Source organism: Haliaeetus albicilla, chromosome 15, assembly GCF_947461875.1.
Source record: "Haliaeetus albicilla chromosome 15, bHalAlb1.1, whole genome shotgun sequence".
In the NCBI taxonomy this organism is placed as follows: domain Eukaryota; kingdom Metazoa; phylum Chordata; class Aves; order Accipitriformes; family Accipitridae; genus Haliaeetus; species Haliaeetus albicilla.
Genome location: NC_091497.1, coordinates 3,416,868 through 3,440,923, shown reverse-complemented (window position 1 = coordinate 3,440,923; position 24,056 = coordinate 3,416,868).

Genomic DNA, 24,056 nt, shown 5'->3' with positions numbered 1-24,056 from the left:
GGCCAACTCTCCCCAGTTTATATACTGGACATGACGTCCCATGGTATGCAATACCCCTTTGGCCAGTTTGGGTCAGCTGCCCTGGCTGTGTGCCCTCCCAACTCCTTGTGCCCCTCCAGCCTTCTTGCTGGCTGGGCATCAGAAGCTGAAAATCCTTGACTGGGTATAAACACTACTTAGCAACAACTGAAAACATCAGTGTGTTATCAACATTCTTCTCATACCGAACCCAAACCACAACACTGTACCAGCTACTAGAAAGAAAATTAGCTCTATCCGAGCTGAAACCAGGACATACCATCAGGAATTATGTGTGTGGTGGTGCATTTCTTTCCCCTTCTCCAGGCTGATTTACGAACTCCGGAATGCTCGCTAAGCCTTAGCATAAGTGTAATGAGTGGGGCGGTGAAGCAACCCTTGGCTGTGCCAGGAACTCTTACCCAGCTGAGACCGGGAGATACGCCGTGCGTCTCGAGGACTCTGCTGCCAGGCGGAGGCGGGACGGCAGTAGAGATAGCCAGTTCTCACAACAGCCTGCAGCCAGTTCTTTCTCATAACAACCTGGAGACATCTCAGTCCTCCCCTGACAGCCTTGGAGCATCCTGTACCTATGTTTTGAGTTATTCTCCAACAGTCTCGGAATTTTCCAGCACAGCTGGGATTCTAGAAATTTTTTGATGACAAAAGTCAATCATCTCCTGAACCTATGAACAGCGGTACTGAGTGAGACCCTTTGAGCTCTCCTGGACCACAGCGGGCTGCGACCAGCATCTCCCTCTGAGTGGGACTCCTCTCAGAGCTCGCAAACTTTCCGGTTTGTGAAAATAGGAGGTCTGTCGGCAAAAGCTGACATGACCTGGGCTGATTCTTTCCACTCCTTGAGGCTCAACCCTTCACCCACTGAGACAAATGCCGAAGCATTCAACGTGAATATTTTCACTGACCTTGAGGGGCATTTTTAACAGGTATACCTCTTTTGCTCTCTTATATGTATATCTCTTAGTGTCTTTATGCATGTGCGTGTACTAACCTATAGTAAGTATGTTATAACAAGTGTATTATAAGTTATTATTTTCAAATTTATACTTAATTTTTGTTTTATTGAACTGTGAATGAATTTTAGGCTACTATTATACTCATAATCCCTTTAGATATAAACCTCTGACCAAGTCTGGGACTTGCTTCTGAATTCCTTCTCCACTTAATTTTTTTATTCTGGTTATACATTTAAGTGTCAGGAAGTGTTGATCTCTTTTTCTACTGCATAACCGTGCTTTTGCTCATTTATGGTACTGCTTTTCTAAATATTTCTTACTGGTTTTACCTTTTTCTTTCAAATACCTTTCCTCTACAATAAGAATTTTCATGGATGGTAATTTTTACCCCACAGTCCTCTAAAGTGGTGGAAGCATTTATTCTCTCCAAGGAACAGCACAACATTCATTAGGAAACATGACTTATTCACTGTTACAGCTATGCTTAAGAACAAACATTCTTTAAGAGCTGAAGAAACCTTTTTGGTCTCACCTGTAAAAGCAACATCCTGACTAAGAGAAAGCTGTTGAAAAGATATCTTCAGAAAAGTGATACCAAAGATAGGCAATTTCCTTTACTTGATGAATGTACTATTTCACTAAATTGCTTTATGTTTTTTGTTTTGTTTTTGAGGTGGTTTTTTTTTTTAAGTAGAAATGAATACTTTATATTGTCAAAATAAATCTCAAAAAGTAAATCAAATATGACCCAACCTCATGTGAGAAGTGCTGAAGTTGGACTATTCTTTCTACACCTTGCAAACAACAAATAAGCATTTAATTCAGTAAGAACAGATTTCTTTGTGGCAACAATTATATATTAAGATGTGGGCAACAGTCATTTTTGCTGAGTCAATATACTACTGTTTCACTTTTTTGAATAAATCTTTTTATTCTTTCATGCTATTTAGCCATTGATAAAGATATCTCTACCTTTGTGGTAGTTCTAAAATATATTGTCTCCTCTTAGATATGGCAACTCTAGCAATACATCAGTTCTTCCTGTTCCATGATCTTCAGCTGGTTTTAAAACATGATTCTAAATATGATATAATCAACGTATCTGCAGTCTGCCAAGATTTAGTGTCCGTACTGATTATTTAGCTATTAGCTGCAATTAGTGTCCTTGATCACTATGTGAAGTAGTATCTGAGAAGAACAGATGGAGTTTATTGTTACAAGTCTCCAGATGTCTGTGGAGAACCTGGGCAATGCTATTAGCGGGTTCCTTATACCACCAGCACCTTCATTCTTGTATGACGTATGATTTGGCATGGGAATAACCAACTAAACAAGTAGCTCATGTTTCCAGGCCCTGGGGATTGATTAGCTAACGATGTTAAGTAAGGTAGTAGTTTATGTGATCCCGGAAAGCGGTCCACGACTGTTCTAAGATATGCATCAGGCTCCTACTGCTGGTCCGTCAGCACAGCTGACCAGTACACATTTTCAGATGTTTGCTGTTCTGAAAACATCTTTTGACATCCTGCATAGTAGTGACAGTAGTACATAGGATAGTACTATAATGCAGCAATGAGGTTCGAGCTGATGTAAATTAGTGTAACTGCTCTGAATTCTGGCCTAGAAACTTTTGAAGGGGAGGAGCAAGAAAAGGGCAGAGAGTGGAAGAGGTTAGAAATATTCAAAGCTAGAAGACAATAATGGATGCTTTAGACTTCTTTACCTTTAATATAACTTCAATTTCTGTTTATTCCTTTTTTCCTTTATCAGTTTCCTATCACCCACTGTTGAAATAGATGAATATTTAATCATGAACCTGAGTACTCAGGGGAACCATAGGTAGAGAAGGAACCCTTTTAATTAGTAATTCACTCTGTTTCCATGACTCTGAAAGATTCCTTCCCTACAGTGTTTGTCCAGATGTGTTATAAGTGCCCTACATGCTTTGGCCATCACGCTTTTCTTAGCAGCCATTTTGGCAATGTAATCACACCTCATTGTCAGAAAGTTCATATAGACATTCAAACAAAATATCCCTCCTGAACTTTCATTCTTACCATCTTATACCACTGATACCACTCAAAGTAATTCTTGCTCTATTGTTGGTGTATGTAGCCTCCAAAGGCTTTACATGGCAATATCCCCCTTTTACAAGCTGGAAAGTTAATTATCTGTATAATGCTCAAGTGAATGAATCACTGCTTAATCCCTAAACTTATTTTTTCTTGGAACTCTGGCCAAGAGTCAGTATTTCTGCAGCAATGTCTGCATTAGCTGGTGGAGTGGCACAACAGGAATTAACCTGTACAGAAAACCACTGATGTTGAGGACCTGACTTTCACACTGGATTTGTTCTAAAATATAACTTCAGAACCACTCTGGTTATGCAGGCACAAAACCCTTGAGTTTGAACCCATCTTCCCGTCCGGAGTTATGTGAAAGGAACCCAGCTGTGTGTTATGATGTTGCTCCACTATGCAAAGCAAAGAGAATTAAGTGGGGATGAGAGAGACATCACTTTCAGAGAACACTCCTGTCCAGTCTAAAACACCAGTGTAGATGCAGCTGGCTGCAAAGTACCTAAATTTGAATTCAGTGACTACAACAAAATACGTCACAAATAAGATCGTACATTTGCTCTATGACTTATTATAGCTGCAGCTCAAAGTGCCCTTGTCACGATTCACTGTGGCCACTGGAAAAGCCAAATTCCAATTGAAGTTGCTATTCAGTATCCCAAAGGCTTTTTCATTTTAGTGTTTTGCAAGATTTCCTTTTTATTTAATACCCTTGCTATAGGTTATATATTCTCAAATGTATTCAGTTGCGACTTCTCTGTTCTGAATCTCATATCAGGTGCAATTTTTTTTAGTAACAGTAGAGATAATTAGCCATTGAAACAATGTACCTAGGGTCATGATAAATTCTCTAAAATGTGGAGTTTTACAATTGAGATTAGATTTATTTCTCAAACAGAGGGCCTTGCTCATCCTAAAGTTATATAGAAATCACTTGTTAAAATTCTATGGTCTGTGTTATGCAGGAGGTCAGACTAGATGATCATTATAGTTCCTGCTGGTCTTAAAATTTATAGAACTGTGAAACATTTTGGTATTTTATGTGCATATTACTAATTCTCAGTCTCTTTCTGTACGATTTCTCTTTCCTTGGAGGTTTTCATAACACCTCCCAAATGAATTTAGTATTATCTCTGAATTTCATTTACATGCTGTAAATTCAACTGAATGTATTGCCATTTATCAGTGCACTGTTTGCAGTCCTTCAGCAAGTTTTCATTCTGTGTGACAGTGTTCGTATCCATGCCAATTTGAATTAATTTTGTGAGTAGAATTTCATTTGACACTATATCAAACGCTTTAATACAGGCTAGATATATCACATCTACTTCATTCTCCTCATCAACGGTTTTGTCACTTTATCAAAACAAAGTATTCATGTTTGTCTGGAATGATTTGTACTTTGCAAAGCTATTTCTAATTTTGATCATGGATCACCAACTGAGAGGCGCTAAAGGGTGTTATAGATGTTTTCTTTACAAACTGAAGCCTTTAAAAATGTAAGAGGAGATGAACCTCACACTAATTTGTAAATTTGGAATATATTCATACTTTCTTCCTACTCACCTCCCACAGCTGACAAACATACGTATTTCTCTCAGTTTCTAAGATAGTCAGTAATGGTCGCTGTCCATAAAAGTGGTCAGAGCTCTACCTTGACTCAGTTTGTCTAATAAAGTAGTATGAGCAATATATACTTTTTTTTTTTAGCTTGTGCACAAATAACATGGAGCTAATGTTAAATATGGCTGCCTTATGAGAATATTTTTAGGCAAAAATTCCATCTCTCTTGTCCCTGAATGCATAATAAACCAGAGGACTGATCACTCCATGATTCTCTGCCTATCTCCCAAGGTCTGACCATATAAAAACTGTTACTAAGAATGTATATATACAAAAATACAAATTCTCACACATCTGCTTTCAGAAGAAGAGGAAAAAAGAGAAAATTAGGGATCCATCTGCTAGAAGTTAGACAGCTAAATCTGGATTCTTCATCCCTTCATAGTCATAGAGGGCCGGGTCTGAGATATCAGTTAGCTCAGGAGGTACTTTGTTCAAGACTCTGTTCCGCCTGTCCTGGTTTCAGCTGGGATGTAGTTAACTGTCTTCCCAGTAGCTGGTACAGCGCTATGTTTTGAGTTCAGTATGTGAAGAATGTTGATAACACTGATGTTTTCAGTTGTTGCTCAGTAGTGTTTAGACTATAGTCAAGGATTTTTCAGCTTCTCATGCCCAGCCAGGGCACCTGACCCAAACTGGCCAACAGTGTATTCCATACCATGGGACGTCCCATCTGGTTTAGGAACTGGGAAGTGGGGGCAGGGATTCGCCGCTCGGGGACTGGCTGGGTGTCGGTCGGCGGGTGGTGAGCAATTGCCCTGCGCATCATTTGTACATTTCAATCCTTTTATTACTACTGTTGGCATTTTATTAGTGTTATCATTATCATTATTAGTTTCTTCTTTTCTGTTCTATTAAACCGTTCTTATCTCAACCCAGGAGTTTTACTTCTTTTCCTGATTTTCTCCCCCATCCCACTGGATGGGGGAAGTGAGTAAGCGGCTGCGTGGTGCTTAGTTGCTGACTGGGGTTAAACCACGACACTGCCTCATTCAACTTGTTAAAATATCTTTTTGTTTTGCTCTGGAATTTAAGCATATTTTAAAAAATAAAAATAATGGCTCCAAAATTAAATTTTCATCATCTGGATAGATTTATAAAATGGACAACTCAGTAAGTAATCATTTTCTTCTAATAATGCATGCAAATATTTGTAAAACCACCGGCTGCTGGCAGCTATGAAATCTTGCAGCTTATTTGCCTATATAGAGTTTATTACAGACAGTGTTAGCAGCCTGTCCGGGTGTCAACTATCTGCAATAGTCCGCTGCACAAAGGCAATTCCAGAAATTCATTGAGTCTGCTAATGGAAATTAATAAACAGAAATTAAACATGGGGATAAAACTAGGTATCACATCAGCAGCCCCTACGTTTCTTTGAAATGACTGGCTTCTTCAGCCTTAGAACCAATATCAGATATTTATTCTTAGGTGCATTCCCTTACAAGCATATACGCTTCTCATGATATCAAGCTCTTACGTCCTTGCAAGAAGTTTTGAGAGGAAGCTCAATGAAATATGACAAAATGCAAACCAAGTGTCATATTGCACCACTGATTTACACAAAAACATTGGGATTCTTCAATTCTGCTATATATAAAGTTGCAAGAATAGGTGAAAAAAAACTTTGTTTCATAAAATCTTCTTAGTGCCTTCTTCCTGTCCTTTCCCTTTGCCTCCTCCCTGATAATTTGCAATGCTTAAATACACCGTATTTACTTCCTTATTTAGTTAATTATCAGCTAGTGAAGGATGCTGTCTTGTGCTGAAATATGGAATTTAATAAATTATCTCATAGATCGTGAGTTGTCATAGATCATAAGTCACCACAACTAAGCTTTTTCTGTAATTCGAAAATAAGTGAGACTATATTTCATGTTTTGTCTTAGGCTGTTGTGAACTATTTTCTTAAGTAAAATAATTGAACTTCTTAAATAGTTTCTTAAGTAAAATAACTGAATACATTCAAAACTGATCATGCTTTTTTTTTTTACTTAATCGCTATGTTAAGATCATTCTCACATTTTCATAATGTCTTTCAGTTATTTATTCTGCTTTTATTTGAGATGCTCTCATTATGTCACTCCGATATCCCAACATAATCTCTTAGCTTCCTTGGCCTTCCTCATCTCTGCCTTGTTTGTTTAGTTCCCTCAGCTCCTTCTGCAAGATTTGTTGGTCATGTATCTAATCTCCTGCAGGGCCTGTCTGTTCATTGGACTCTTCAGCATCATACACAAAAAATACCCAAGTTAACTACTGAACTGAATTTTCATTTTCTGTTTCTATTTATAGAACAGCATTCATAATAAGAATCTGCTTGGTGCTGAGTTCTTGAGCCTTTAATAGTCTGGGCAGAATATAGGAAATTATCTTTCCAAAGTAATTTTTTCTGCCCAGTTTGTACCTATTTCAGTGAGACTATTACTGTATGTAGGCACAGTTCCAGAAAAAGGATAAGGTAACATTTTGCACATCACACGTTTCAACCAGGTTCAGATCAGTAAATATCCAGGTGAATATTTACTTTGGCTGGATTTTGTTCTTGGTAATAGCAATGGGAAAATTCTATTGATTTCAAGGATGTAAGAACAGACCTCAGTTTTGTATAATTTAATGAAACAGGAAAGCATTCTTTCTTTAAAAAATGATAGGGCACACTCCTTACAAAAACAAATAAAAGCTGTAACTTCTCACTGCTGATGTTCCCTGGTACATTTTGGTCCAACATATCTCTCTCCTGTGTCTTCATCCCATGCTTTTCCCAAATCAAAGGGAGCTGAGGGATAAATAAGGGGTTTCAGTTACTGCAGTAAGTCCAAGCTTCCTTAGAATTCACAGTTTTAGTATTTAAAATTAGAAATACTTTGTTAGTAATCTTGTGTGCTTGGGCTCTGTGTGTGTGTCTATATAAAAATATATATAGTCCTGTGACAAAATAGCCATCTGTTTTAGCATTTATTTGTGACATGAGTCTAAACTTTACATCTCAAAATAAACAGAAGTCATTCTTCTTTCAGTCTCTTCTACCTCCTTACCAGAAATGTTGAGGGAAAATGTTTTCAAAGCAAAAGAAAGACATTAGCACAGCCACTCTTGCAAATCCTGGTCTGTCTATCTACAGCTATATGCAAACTATAGACAGAAAGGATAAATAGTCCCAAAATTAGATGCGTGATCTGAATGTGTACCACGCTCTGCAGATCTCGGCTCATACTGGCATCCCCATTCACATGTTTGGCATTTGAACTTGCAAAAGGTTTCTGAGTAACAGCAGAGTGGGTCGTTTCTGCAATGTCATACCTCCTGGGAGGAAAAAAAAAAAAAGTCCAGAAGAATACTACTCCTAAAGGATAATAATATATGCAGTGCTCATAAGTATCATGGATTCAGTGTAGGAAGAAGGGCAAAGCAAATGATAGTAGGTGCTGAAGAGGTTTATCATTTACATCCAACTGTACTATTTCTTAAAATATATTATTAACAGGTTGTGAATGCCCTATATTATTTTAAAGATAATGGTTAACATGTCATTCAATGAAACTATACTGTTAAACATAGATTTTACAGAAGAAAATTCAGTGAGATCTGCAAGTTTCACAAGGAGGCAATTAGCTATAATTCAACTCTGAAACATTGGTTACCAACGTTTGTAGACATCTGCAGTGTATGAGAATGGCCGCCTCCTCCTTACACAGTACCATTAAACTTCAGGATCAGTGTGTGCACACAAAAGGCTATGCCCAACAAGCTGTTTTACATAAAGTGAGCCCATCTTAACTGGCTTAAGTTCAGGGGAGAAATAAAAAAAATGTAACGGATGCCCTATGTACCCACAAATGAGCATTCAGGTTGAAGTTTATGAGTAAGAAAACAGCTTGCAGTTTTCCTGATTGCATTTGGCTGTGAGACCTGCTTTTTCAGTTTGTTTGGTTGTTGGTTTTTTTTAAAAGTTGTTTGGTTTTCCATTTGAGGTAAAAACTGAGCATAGAGAAAGTCTGGTATTTTTTATACTTTTATAAATTATTTTTCTGAATTGGCTCAATACCTGTATCTTGGGTTTTTTTGTTAGACTTCCTGTCCAAATAACATTTCATTTTAAATAGAAACTGGGTCTGTCAGCTAGTTCTCCAGGGTCTTTTCCAGTTAACTCCTTAAAAAAAGTCCTCAGATCTTTTAGAACCAATTCTGGGAAAGCTTTCTCAGCAGAGTTTTCCCTGGGGTGCAGTTTGTTGACTTCCATCTTAGAATCCTTCTTGCTTAAAATCTTTCCTTTCCCTACACCAGCCATGTTGGTAGAGGACCACTACCTGCGAGCTGCTGCATCCTCAGGGTACAAGCTCTTCCTCCAGCTCTGCCCGAGGGAGGTACCTAAGAGGTGACTACCTAATACGAGCAACATCTTCCAACTGTTTAATCCAGTTTTGGTATCAGAGTTACAGGTGCCTCGAGATCACTTTTGGCATGCACTTTCGACATCCCAGTTAAAATCGCATTATTAGTTCTCCCTTCACATGTTTACAAGAATCCCAGACTGGCTGCGTTAACTGGGAATGGCTGGAAACCCCTGTACTATCTGTGCTCAAGTTAACCCATTTGTGGAAAGGTAGGTTTCTACTAAAATGGATGTGAACGAAGGGACAAACTATAACCTAGTCTAGAAAGGTATCTCATGGACTGGAGCCGAAATGAGCCCTCGGTGTGAAGAAGAGGTTTGCCAGCAGCCAGTAAGGTAGCACGAACAGAGCAAAGCATGCAGACAACCTGATGCACTGTCCTACCTGCTAGACACCTAAACTTCGTTTCCAAAGTGGACACAGAAGCCCACAGGGGTAAGATCAAGTCCAGGTCGCTTACGTATTAGCTGGAGGAGCAAGACAAACAGCATGATGCGGGGAGCAAAGAGGAGTAAAATTACTTAATCTCCTTCTGCTCCCTCAGCAAGGCAAGGAGAAAAGGGCAAAAAAGCAGCTGTGGAAGAGTGGCCGTCCTCTTCAGTCTGCTCCTGGGGCAGAGCTGCGGTGTGCTGCCTCTCCGCCCGCCGCCCGACCTCTCTTTTTTGGCTGGCCCCAGGATTAGGAGCAAGCCCCTCGCAACCGGAGCTTCTATTGGAAACAGAAGTTCCATGTGCTGAGGGTTTATAGCACTGGACCCGTAATTTGCTCAATTACTAGTGTAAAGAAAACCATAGGGAACCTGAGTAACAGCAACTCCTAACCAAGCACATTTGCACTTCATCTGAAACCCGGTATGATTTATCAGGATCACACCCCCTCCTTCTCCAGGATATAAAGCAATTTGTGTAGCTTAAATCAACTATTAAATGTATAACTAGGAGATAAAATCACAAACCCAGATCTAATTGGTATAGCTTAAATTAAGTTTTACATTTATTGCTGGGAGATAAAATTTGGATAGAATAACTATTACAACAGAATTAAGGAAAAGAAAATAGATATGGTGTGGGACCTACGGTAACTTTTATTTAAAACACATGTCTGATGGAGGCAGGAGTCTGCAGAAAACATCTGATACTACTGCACTGTAATTCCCATTTGCCAAAGCAACACCATTCTAGGTAGTGAGGGGAAAAATATTAAATCTTAAACACGATGCTGATTTTGGAAAATACATAAAGACATAGGAAGTTCATTCAATAATGCATGCAGCTTATGTGTACAAAATACTACAAGAATTAGTCTCCCAAGGAAGATTTTTTAACAGCAAGTTTTTTATAAAGGTTTAAAAGGTACAGTCTAATAGAAGCAGAACAACCGGGACAGATAAACTGGTGGAGATAATTACTTTACGGAATACTAACGTCCAAGGAGGCTGAAAGTAAACAGAAAATAAAACAAAAAATTCCAACTTAAAACAATGTAGGCTGTTTTAATTTCCAGTATAATAGACACTGTCCTAGGTTTTTCATGTTCTCACCCTCAATATTTCCTTTTTATCTCCTTCTACAATTTTATAATAGGAAATATTGAATCATGTTTGTGTACCAGGTATTCTTGTTGAACAGTTCAACAATTCTCTTCAATAGATGTGATTTGTTAGTTTTAGAATTAAAGAATAATTTAGGTTGATAGGGACCTCTGGACATCACCTGCTGTAGTACTGACTAAAAATAAGGCATAAGTCAGAGTTAAATGATGTTACTCTGGGTTTTGTCTACTCAAATATTTAATTTCTTCAGAGACAGCCTCTCTGAGTGAGCTGTTTGCAACTTATTCCACTGCTCGACCAGTGTTACTGTGGATTTTTTTTTCCACATATCTGAAAGGAAATTCCTTTGCTGCAGCTTGTGTCCATTGTCTTTCATCCTTTCAATGTGCACTTCTGAAAAGAGTCTGGCCTTGACTTCTCTATTACCACTGGTTAGGTAGTTGAAGACCTTGATTAGATATGTTCTCTTAGCCTTCTCTTTCAAATGTTAATGCAAACTCTATTACATCCTAAATGTAAAATTTTTTTTGGTCACTCAGAATTTGCAGAAGGCCGGAAGGAGAGCAGAGCTATAACAAACAAGGAAACAATAAAAGTTGATGTAACAATTTTCACCAAGTTCTTTTTCCTTGGTTTGTAATAATAATAATGATTTTTAAAAGCACTTGTGTTTTGCCAGGCCTTTGCAAGCAATTCTGCCAGGAAAATGCCTTTCTCAGTCCTCCAAAGCAAGGTGAAATATCAGTGCGAGCTGCAGGGATCTGAGAAGGAAGGCACAGGAGACATGCTCAGGCAAAAAAATACATATTCAAAATTTCCCAGCTCTTCACACAAATGAAAACAGCTCTTAAGTGAGCACTTTAATCTCTGGAAAACAGCAATCTTACTTGCACAGGAGAGTTTGTGCTCAAAAGATCATAAAATGAACTCCAGCTGAAAATCTCCAGCCTGAGTTGCTCTGTTTAATGAAGATCATGCCTGTTCAGTGACCTCTGTCACCGTGTATTTCTTATCCCCATATTGCTCAACAGAGCTCTAAGTGTTTGCACTTGTGCAAATACTGTCAGATTCCTGGTAGATCCCACTGAAAGTGTGGGATAGTTAATATTTTTGAACCTCTGTTTTTTGCTTTTAATAAACTTTTTTTTTCCTAGTGCTTCAGGTATTCTCCATTCTGCCATTTCCAGCATAATTTAGGCCAGGAGCTCAGAGGGATTTCCAGGAGACAATTTTAGTGGTACCCTTCTCTCTTTCCATGGAGAGAGGTTTAGATAACCAGAATATCCTCCATATGGAACAGAGATATACCACAGGCAGGTAAAGTCAGCTGAGATTAAACCTAGTTTTAGGATTAGCCTTTGCCACCCTTATTTCCATTAAGAAGCTTCCAAAAGAGGCTTGCAGTAGAGGAAGATGTTAATCTCCTGAGCTGAGGCAAATAACTACGGCAGTTCTCGTGAATGACAGCCACTCCCAGACACTTGCTGCACGGCATCTGGAGCAGGTTATCACGGGGTCAAAGAAATAAAACTTGGGTGTTTTGCGTTATACTCTGAACTTCTGCACCAGTGAGTGCTTTTTCCAGCGGACGGGGGGTTAGTATCACTTTTGTACAGAGGCTCCAATGCAGCTTCACTTGCAAATCAGTTGATGTGCAAAAATGTAATACCACTGCCGCCACTGCTTTTCATTACAGTGAAACTGTATCTTTCGAAAATGTCCTTTAAAGCCACCGTTCTAAGCGAAAGCCAAATTTTTAATGCCCTTTTCATCTCCCTTTACTGCCTTTGCTTGACAAACCTTCACTCCTCCCCAACAGATATCATATACCCATACAGCCGTTGCTGATCTTCAGCTCCCTGTACCTGTACACAGGTACATTAGAATCAGTTGGTCCATTTGGTTTAACCTCTACATCGTTTTTTCTCAAAAGGCTTGTGACAACAGGTAGTTAAAGGGATGCACTGAAAAGCTTCTTTAAAACAAAACATTGTGTATGCACTGCAAATTACATCCTGTAAAAGAAAGGCTTATAAAGAAGCCTACATATACAGTGGTCTATAAAAATATAAATAGATAATATATATAAATATATCCTTTTCTCTCAGGACTGGAAACAGTGGATGCAGTTATTAAACAAAAAAAACCAACACCCCCACCCCCAACCGCCGACCCTCCCCCAAAAAACTGCTTTTTGTCATTCTCTTTTTGAGAACCTTTGCTGACCATTCATTTCTTTCTAGGTCTAGAGTCTTTATCCACCTGATGGCAAATAGACGAGCTGAAAGGAACAAGTAATGCCCCCAGTCACTTTCTATAAATTCAGTTTCAAAGCTAAATACTTTAGCTACAGAACAAGCAATTCACAGATCAAACAGGACTACTCTAAAGTACATGGAGTGTGGCAAAAGGAGAAATTATGTACTGATTAGTTGATGCAAGTTAGTACAGTTCTGTTGAATTCAGCAGAAATGTATGCATATGGCAATATTGCTAAATTTTTCTTTTTTTCCCTTTGTTATCCACAATAATGGATAAAATACATGCTACTAGAGTCAAGGTTCTTCATATGCTTCCTTTTAAATTTTTCCCCTTTCCTTAATTCTTATTAGCTGGTAAAGCCTTTGGCTCAGTCTCTGTAACTCTTCTCAAGTACTGCAATAAATTGGGATATCACAATATACAGAAAGTAATATTCAGAATTTGCCCTCACTTGACCAGTGGATGATTCAAGCTGAGCTTAAATACACATCTAAGAAATAATGTTATTTCAAATTCATCTGTTCAAAGACTTTAACAAACAGACAAATAAAACTAATTCTCCCCAGAAATATAGCTGAGAGGTTATATTGCTTTTAGGAATTAAGATTAGGAGATGTAGCCAAGTACTGTTTCACCTCCTTTGCCGTCAATATGATCTGCCCTTTGGGTCAACAGTGATTTAATAGGTTACATTGAATATTGTGTTGATTTTTTTTATTGTTTCTTTATAATAGTCATCATTTACTTACTCTTCCACTTATATTTTCATGTCAGGAGGACTTATAAACAAGATATAGTTGTAGAATTTTACTAAGAAACTACCTTTATCTTTTTTTTACATAATTTGAATTATTATTTGGCTTAAACCATTTTTAAAAGTTTTTTCCTTCATTTTCTTATTAAATAACAAAACAATTTATAGCAAATTGTTCCCTTGCCTTTCTTAACTGTAAAACTAAACAAACAGCAAGAACTCTGTGTAATATTTTATCTGATTTTCAAGATAAAAAATTATTTCTCTTAAGTTCTCGTTGCCTTTAAGACTACAGTGAGAAGTGATTGTGCAATAGGAAATTTAGGAAAACCTTGATAATATGACAAACTAAGCTGAATAACTGATACAGATTTTTAAAGTCTATGGAGGAGGATAGAAAAGAGGAAAAGCTATCAGAAATATTTATAACAGTAGCCAATTGTAATTAAAATCGTAGGTATGATAGAAATTCTGTCGGTTGGGCTTTAATGATTAGGTGCATTAGATACATGTAGAGGCCTTAATTAACATAAATATTTACTTCACTACATACAAACATTTTAAAATTAGACATAAAGTGATCTTTTCCCAGTAAAAAGAAAAGAAAGAAAAAAAAAGATCAGACACATAAGCATGTATCTACACATCTTCACTTGTCTAAGTGTGTAAAGAACTGAGTGATCATAATAAATAGTAAGTAAGTTAACTTTAGTTACTGAAAGATTTCATAGGAAGTTATGGCTTCAAGAACTGATGTAGAAGAACTGTATTCTAGGACTACAATTTCAGTGGAATTAAAACAGGTAATGAGTTAAAATAAAATTGGAAAAAAAATTGAATAAGGGATTTTTCAGTCATTTCTTTTTGCCTTAACAGTGGCATAGATTTTCAGGATACAATTTCTCTAGTGGAGGAAAAAAAAAGAATGAAATAAATACTAGGAAAGTAACACAAAGAAAAACTATGGGATGACAGAATACTAGAACAATCACAGTCCCTGCCTTCCTCTCACCAGACACCCAGCTATTAAAACCCTGATGGTACTGAAAATGTAATTAAGAGACTAAAAGCTATCGAAATAGCAGTTAGCTGTTATATCTAAAAGAAATCTAGAAAAATTCAGAATTCAACTGTATCTCCATGTCTCATTGCTTGTATTTTGCAGCACTTATGCCTCTTCCTCCTTTAGCACTACTAAATATTAATACAATTTGTTTCTTATTGAGAACTTACAGCTATAACCTTTGATGAGAGAAAACCAGACAAGATGTTGCAAAACATATGTGTCAGTAAAATAAAACCAGTATACTATTGATTACTAAAGGTAAAAAAAATATTTTTACTAATGATCTTTTTAGATAGTCAACAAAAAGTTCCAAGTTCTTCTAAAGAGCAAACTTTTCCTTTATTTTTTTTTAAGGACCAGAGGAAAGGAAGGAAGAAGGCATTTATTGTAATAAAATAATGGAACTAATATTAAGAGGAAAAATCAATTATGATGGAAAAATAATTAATTGATATGAAATAAGCAATGAAGTCTTTTGCAGAACTAATGGAAATTGTTTGACATATTGATAGGAGAAGCAGCAGATGAGCCTCACAGAATGAGATGTATTTGGATTCTATTACAGAATTAGATACATTTTATAACAGCATATTTACAAAAGGTATTTTGGTCAAATATTCACTAAATTGTTTCTCAGTCCTGATGTCTTTCAAATGAATTAAATTAATTTTATTCTATCCACACTGTTCACAGAATATGGAAACAATTTGTCCATGTAGGATGATTCACTGATTTGAATCAAGTATCCGTAATTCATCTTTCATAATTCAGCCAGCAGTAATTCAAACTTGCTTGGAACAGAAATTGATTGAAAGATTGTAAACAGGGGCAGAATATACCACCAAAAAAAAAAAAAAGTTTGAGAGAAAGCCTTCAGCGATGTCTTGCTACGATTTGTGCTGTCTGATTCCGATACAGTTCCAGTGAGTGACCGACTGTTTCCACTAAGACCCTCTGAAAGGGGAAATTAAGGCTCCTCTGGGGTATCAGCACCCCTTAACCACCGCTGCAGTGACACAGGGAGTGTGGGGAGCAAACGTACTTACTCGCATAGTTTTTGATCATACCAAGTAAACATAAAAATTTCTTCAGCGGTCGATTCTGCCTTTTACTGAAAGGACTAATATGATTTCTTCAAAAATCTGAATGTAAGGCCAGCTCTTCAGCTGTCATAAGCCCATTATTCCTTTTGATTTTGGCTCAGCTATGCCCATTTATACTAATGGCCTGTCCTTATCAGAGGCAAAGATGAAAGTAAAAATCTACCCCATGAATAAGAATGTGTGAGTGTATATATATATTTATACATACATTCTCATATATATGTTTATATACACTAGATACAGATTAGATACTAGATACAGATTAGATACAAATATAAATGAATAGACATATATATATATATATATGCATTTGAAAGCACCATTCAAAGCAGGTGGAACATTTAAAGATTTATTTGGTAATCCTAATGAGTACTAGAAAAGAAAACAAGCTCCAGAAGGCTTTACTGGTTTTACATTATAGTTTATGTTTAAATTCCAGTGCATGTGATGCTGTGGAATCCTCTGCATGGCAGGTACAGCAGATCGATCAGCTGTGATGCTGGGACTTCAGAGTGAGTGCAGTATCATAAAACTCTGATTAGCAGATGGCTCGGAAGGGTGAAGAACGTGTAAACTGAATATACCATGCACTATCTGGTCAGAAATGTAAAGTACAGTGGTGTGCTAAAATCCCACCTTGATGGTAAGCTTTTATATAAGAAATAAATTAATCAAACAGTCAGAGTTGAGCCATACTTCCACTAGCAAAAGGGACCAAATGGCTAAACATAGGACAAGTGGGCTTGGGCAGTTTAGAAGTAGCCTGCAGTTTGTATAACTCTGCTGTTGGCAAAAATGCATCCGGAGTCCAGGCTTGTAGGCAAGTACATCTGGCCACGATCGGGTACCTGGAATTTTCTGTGCAGGGCTGGTGCCTTCAACTGTTTCAGCAAGAATTGAAGAGAGCTTGCTGTTTAGTGTGATATTATTGTATTGCTGAAGCAGGAGAGATGGTGAGACCATTGCACAACTTCTATATCATCCAGAAAGCAGAAATTTCTGCTTTCAGTATTTCCCTGGAGTGAAAGTGTTTAAATCTTCATAATCTCTCTCTCAAATGTCCACATGGATACAACGAAATATCTTTTGTTCCTCTGCTGTGTCTAACTTTAGACGAGCTTTTATTCTGAAGTTTCATTTCAAGTTACATACGAAATTATCCATAAAACATCATTTTTCCCTAAATATGTTTTATTTTTCTGCTTCAGAATGCATTTTGTCTGCATACATAAGTGTGTGCCATGGTTTTCAACCTATGTCCAATATTGCTTTTTTTTCTCATTTTAAACATTCATTGGCCTGCAATGATGTTTTTGAAGAATGAACTCTAGTCTCAATCTTTCTATAAAAAGTATAGCTACTATGTGGAAGACGGTTTCTCACAAGTAGTCACCAGTCTGGAGTAAATAGCAGTGGGTTGGGATTTATGTCCCAAGAGAAACCTATGACCAACTGGGACTAGTGTATTCAGGCTTGTTTTCAAAGGTCTGGCATTCTGACTTTTCCTATGTCCTGAGTAGGAAACCTGTAACTCATGCTTTTGTACTCCTAAGAGAGTGCCTGGAAGGCAGACGCTGCACTGTGTAATCTTTTGGTCTCTAAACCCTTTATGTAATCTAGCATTTACAGTCCTCCTCTGCCTCTCGGTTGTGCCATTGAATTAATCTCCCATTTGACAAGAAAAGACTCTGACTTGTGAGGGGGCTTTTTTTGGAAGTAATCGGTTTTTTGACACTACAGCTCTTTCGGGGTTACCAGGTACATAAGGGGAAATTTTATTTCTATTTACCCTTTCTTGTTTTAGGAAGAACTTTAAGAAAACTCCTCTTTCTCTCTCTGCTCAGTATAAAAATCAATGGCAGAAACAAGAAAAATCCCTGCCTACTATACACTAATTCTTTTGCAGCTTTCATTATTTTAATCTTGTAATTTCAGTATTTTCATGTATAAGGTATTACCTTTCGCCAGCTCAGCTGGCTAGTGGATGTGCTGTCTAACACGCAATAGACAGACAATACTTTCAGGCATTCCTGCAGGATTTCTGGATGTGTTTTCAGGTTAGTAGCACCAAGCTGCAAAATGTCCAAGTGTCCTGGACTACTAGCTACTGGGGATGCACGTACTGACTGCAGTGAACGCTGAGCAGATAGTCTGGTGTGTTCTGGCACTGAATTTACTGTGCTCACGTTGCATGGAAATACAGCTCTGCTCAGGAAATCTTGGTAATAGGTCTGGAACAACCACCTTAATTTCAGATGTTGGAAAGTATTTCTCAGGCTGCATTCTCTTCCTTGTCTAGGCTGAACCCCAGGTCTGGCCTAAGTACTGGGCCCTAAAAGCAATTACCGAAAGCTATAGGACACAATGGAGTGCATTGCAGAGATATCCTGCTTCACAATTAAGTGCAGCACATTAATCCCATAATTAATATGGCTACATGGCTTCTGATACCTAAACTAACTTGAGTAGCTCTATGCTAGTCTCTGTGATGTGACACAGATGTATCCTGCATATGGTGAGCTGCAGAAACGCAATTTAAGTTTAAAGATTTCTGTTACATTATAAATCCACTGAGAGACAGAAAATACAGAACCAGATTACTATTGTACTTGTGTTCTTTTCCCCTGAAGTTCTGTCTAGACATATATGAGTACACACATTGCAAGATTTAGAATTACATAGGAAAATATTTAAGAACATAAGTCCAAATTAAGGTTAGAATTATTGGAAATAAAAGTAGGTGTCACAAGCTTCCTTATTTCAAAACTAACTTTGGATTCAATTCCCTACCTTCTTTTAGGGAAAATCTGCAATTATTTTCCAAAATAAACTACAATTTTCTTAAGAATTTGTCATAATGTGAACACATTGTCCAGTAACTTGTCCAATTATGTCAAATGTCTGATGAAATTCAGTGAAATTTATATGGGAGCTCAAAAAAAAATCCCTCAACCAAACCTGCAGTTTCAGGAGAAAAAAAAATAAATCTGATGTTCTTAGACACACATTTTGGTAAGATTTCTACCTTAAGATCAAAATACTTATGTACATTAAGTATTTCAGAGAGTATTTATGGAATGCAATTTCCTATTAGAAAAGATATTCAACTGATGTGATCTCTATTAAATTCCCATATAACATGCTGATTTTAGACTACTGTATTATGTTGTCTTTTTTAATTTTTTGTACTATTTCATACTGTGAGTTTTAATGGGTTTTCAGAGCATTCCTCTTCCTTCCTCTGCTAAGCAGAATCTGTATTTACTGAAAGGTTTGCTTATGGGTTTTTTCTTCAGTGTTTCCAGCTGTGTCATAGTTTAGTAAATTATATCAAAGGTCATTAATATTTTTTGTTTGTTTGTTATCTGCTATAAGTCTACAGATATTTAGTTTTAATATTTGTTTTTTGAAAGCCTGTTTTCCCATCTTTATTTCCTGCTGTGTATGTGAGCAATTGAATAATATTTGAAATAAAAGCTGTTGAAATAATAAAGGGGATTTCTTCTACGTTTAAGCTGTCAGTCTGAAAGTATCATCTGTAACTCTGGCAATGTTCTGTGAACTTGAATATTCCCTAAAAAATAGTACTAAAATCTTTGATTGTCACTAGCATTTCTTTAACTTTCCGTCCATTTATTTTAGAAAAATTATTAAATATGCAGCCTCATTGTCTACAAAATAATCTGTTTCCTTGTGTCAGAGGAGTTTGCTGGTGGAAGGAAGGGTTAGAAGGAAAAGGAAGGGAGAAGACATGGAAAAGCCAGAGTAAAATGTTAGTCCTGGTATGGATAATATAACTTTGTGCTAAATTTGAATTTACTGTAGTAAACATTTCTGGGACTTGAAATACCAGAAAACAGTTCTTTTCTGCTTTTGAAGAGGCAACTAATGTAAAGAACCTCTATGACCTTTTTGGCTCTTGCCTACTTTTTAACTGAGGAGAACAGCCAGATGTTCTCTGGCATTTAAAACTTGGAAAATGATGGAGTTGCTTGGATGGTTTCTCAAAGGCCTCCACTGAACGTTTGGTTTAGTTGATTCATTATTTTCTTTTCTCTGAAATAAAAATGAATGTGAAGCAATACTTTAACTTTCTATTTCACTGAGCAGATTGTTGAAACAAAATCTGATCCTCAGATAAAATGAAAGCTATTGTCAGATTCTTCTTACTTTTACACCTGGCAAGAGTGAGTTTTTTCACCTTTAACAGATCCACCACAACCATTGCCTAAATATACTCACTTTTACAAAGCCATTTCCTGTCCTCAAAGCACAGTGAAAATTAGAATGTAACCCATGTCCTGAAACTTTGATGCCAATGGAAGTTTTCCTACTAAGTTCAAAAAGTCCAGACTTGGTCACTAAGGAAAAAGGGAAAAGAAAAGCTCTTCTATGGCAATAATGTCTGTTTCCTATTGACCTGGACATATTTAGAGCAATAACCTTTGTGATGAGAGGCTTTGTAATCCATTATCAGTACTCTGAATCATTCAATCCATTTTAAATATTTGATTGTTTGCTTCTCATATAATATTTATGATACCTTCCTATATAACATTATCAGTATTCTAGATGCCAGTAAACATAAAGTCTTTTGTATTAATCATCTGCCAGTAATGCTTTTAATATTTAGCAATGAAGTTTAATTCTCTTTTTTACTAAAGTCTTAGGTAATCCCAGTCTACGATCAACACAAAACCAGAGATAGCCCAGAATGAAAAATATCAACACTGCAAATATGCCACAGGAAATACTCTTAAGGATAATTAAGGAGACCCTTAGATAGGGAGGGAAGTAGAAAGAAAAAAAATAATTTTTTTTTTAAATGTGAATTTTTAAATCATTTTTCACTGCTATGAAAATGTAATTTTTAATGGAAAACAAATATAAGAGAGAAAAGATGTTCTTTTTCTGCTCTGTTTGTAGTCTGTATTTCTGAAGCAAACAAATTCCCAAGTGGTGTTTACAACAGCCCACCTACAGATCAGCAGAAGACCTAGATTTAAGAATGTAAGCCACTAAAGCTTCTCATTATATCAACTTACAACCTGATAAATAAGTCAGTCGTTAAATGAAGTCAGAATACAGGAACAAATTTCCCCATGGTTTGCAATGCCCAGGCTAAGTGCTCTACTACCCTCATATTTAGGTGGAGCACTACCTTTTCTACTGAAGTTAAAAGAAACTAGCTTTAGCTGGATTCTCGGAAGACCTCAACTTCTTAGCTCTGCTGTCAGAATAGGTACTGAATTGGACCACTTTTAGCAGAACATTAATTTTTGGGGTCTCTGTGAGATCATGTATTAACCATTAGAGAGCTCAGCTATTTTAGGACTGTGAATGCTCTGATCTGTCTCAGAGAAACACGGGCTGTTATAGAGTAGGATATAAAACATCAGTAATGTCAGAATTTTCAGCATTTCCAGGTTTAGGTGGGTGCTGGGAAAAGATTTCCATGGTGGGGTATTAACAATATATTCAGTGATGTCCTACACTAAGATAGCAATCCAAAAACTTAGTGCTCTGCTAAATCTGTTCTTTATTGATATCTCTAAGGGACTGAGATGTGTATCAATCATACCTAAACCTGCTTTTTAGATTTTATCTTTGTGAAGTCAAGTAAGCCTGCTTACAAGTTACAAAATTTCTAACTTAAACCAAACATAAATTCTAGGGTTTTTTTCCTTTTTAAAGACATTCTGTAAAGAAAGACTTATACTATATGCAACCCAATATCATTTCCATCAACTGCAGGGAAGAAATTAATTTATTCAGTCATCACCTAAACTATTCTTTGTTTTCTTCAAGCACAAAAGCCAAATGAGAGGATTCTAACTACTATTAAATTAAACCAAGTAAGCCTAGAGGGAACTAACACTAAAACAAACAACTGAGTTACTGTTTGAGCACAGGAAATACATTTGAAATACCACTGAGAGAAATTTATTTCAAAGAATTTATTTATGATACACTGCGTAGGTTGGCAACTACCTGCTGTCTAAGGATTACCAGAATAAATAAAGTATTTCAGGATTAAAGTCAGATTGGCTTTATATGTTTCTCAATTCCACTTCCATTGCTGTAAATCTAAACTAAAAACACGGCAACAGCAACAGAAAAGGAAAACAGTATCGGCAATATTTTGTCACGCCACAGCCAAACACTACAATGCAAACACTACGCACAAATACAACGTGCATGTACAAATACAAGCACAGTAGGCTCAGAAGAAACTCTATGGAGGGAGAGAACTTCTGGAAAAAATGGTGGGCAAAGAGTTCTACCCTAGGATTCAGGATAGGTTTATTCACTTACTTATTTTTTTTAAATGTTATGCTTAAGTAGAGCTAATGTATAGATTTTCTTTACAAAATGAACATTCTGGATGTTGTCTAAGGTAAATCCTATTCACTGAAAAATAATGCCCAATGAAGGTATGCAAACAAATTCATACACAGTGCAAAAGGACTTCTACTCTAGTCATTGTTTACTATTCTTGCAACTGTACCTTTTCCCTACACAGTAATATAGCTCTGCAGACAGCATTAGTTCAATCCATTTGAACAGAATTGAAGCACATTTATTATACGATGCACTCTCTTTTAAAAACAACAACAACAACAACAACAAGATATACCTTAATGGATCTGTGATATCTAGTACTGTGTATCTTAAATAAAGCTTCTCTTTTTCGCAAGCCTGAAAGTACTATAATCAACTATTTATTGTGAAAGGAGGGGAAAATAAGAGTACATGGGTTGTTGGTCTACCAGGTTCTGGAGAAAAAGCAATTTCATTTCTGTCTGGGGAAACTAGTAATGGATGTGTTTTCCAGTAGTGTGACTCTTTCAGTCCTAACATACGCTCCCTTATGCATGCAGGTATATTACTTTCTGGAAACTGAAATAAGGAAAGCAAAGTTTTTTGTGGGCTAACATGGAGTTAAGTCTGAGTGTAAAAATGAGACAATTAGAGACACTACACTGAAATTGATATGTTTCTGTTCCTCTTTAATACGTCAAAGAGAAAACCAAACCCAAAACACTTCTTACAACTGAGAAAAATTACTAGATAAACATCTAGTTCCCATGACTGTTAGCAGTCCATGTCGCTGGGTCCTGTTGGCTTGGCCTGACCTGTGGACACTTATGTAGAAAGTTCCAATCTAGAGTATGTTCTTTTTAAGAACATACTTGGTTCTGTACAGATGTAGGGGAGATTGCTCCAAGTGAAGCAGGTGATACATATAGTTTAACACAGCTTTGTAATATCAAATTATGTCTTAAGTAAAAAAAAATAAAGGCAAATGAAATTCAACTTACTAGGAAAATATATTTCTTTTCTTGATGAGTAACTGTGTAATAATCGTACAATAGAACAAAAACAGGCCACTAATAAATAAAATATTATGCTGTGAGTCTTTAACTTCCATTTAAAGCCTCACACTGTAGTGGTGTGCTCGTCTCCCTGTTTAAAAACAAAATGTATTGCACATTGATGAACTATGTAAAAAGATTCTCATAACTCTTTCTTAGGAATATTACTCTGAAATTCATCTCATTCACTGTGCAAATATATCATACAAATGCATATTACACTCCTATTTTTATACTTCTATCATTATTGTGATAATTTTTGTGCATCAGAATATAATTATGCTCTTATTTAGATGCACGTTTTAAATCTATAGTTGTTACAAAGGTTTAAATCCTTGCCTCAATTTGAATTGCTTAGCCTCTAGTTCATTTGTATCTTTGAAAGAATTTGTTTTATAAAGTCTATAGTAAGCTAATATGATATGCATGGAAAATTAATTTGTTCATTCAAATAGAATTTTCTGCTGGGTTGAGCCCTTTATTTTTCACTGAGTTAACCTTCCATTAAAATAAAACATCTGAAAACCAGCCAGCAATTCTGTAAGGCCAACATCAAATATATTTAGAGAGCTCAATACCAGAAAACCCCAATCAAAACAAACCAAAAAGCCACAGTTCTGCATTGTTTCTGGTTACATGTCTAATTTTTAAACAGTGCAAATGATACTGAATCTGCTTTAGGAGAAGTCGGAACATGTTATCACATACTTTAAAGATGACTGATACACAACAGCAAGTGCTACAGGAAATGAACTTATACAACAGAGACACAATTAAAACTTTGCTTTTTAATGTATTTAGCAGTATTTGCATCTTTTATTGAAAGAAAAACAAAGAAAAAGACAAAAAT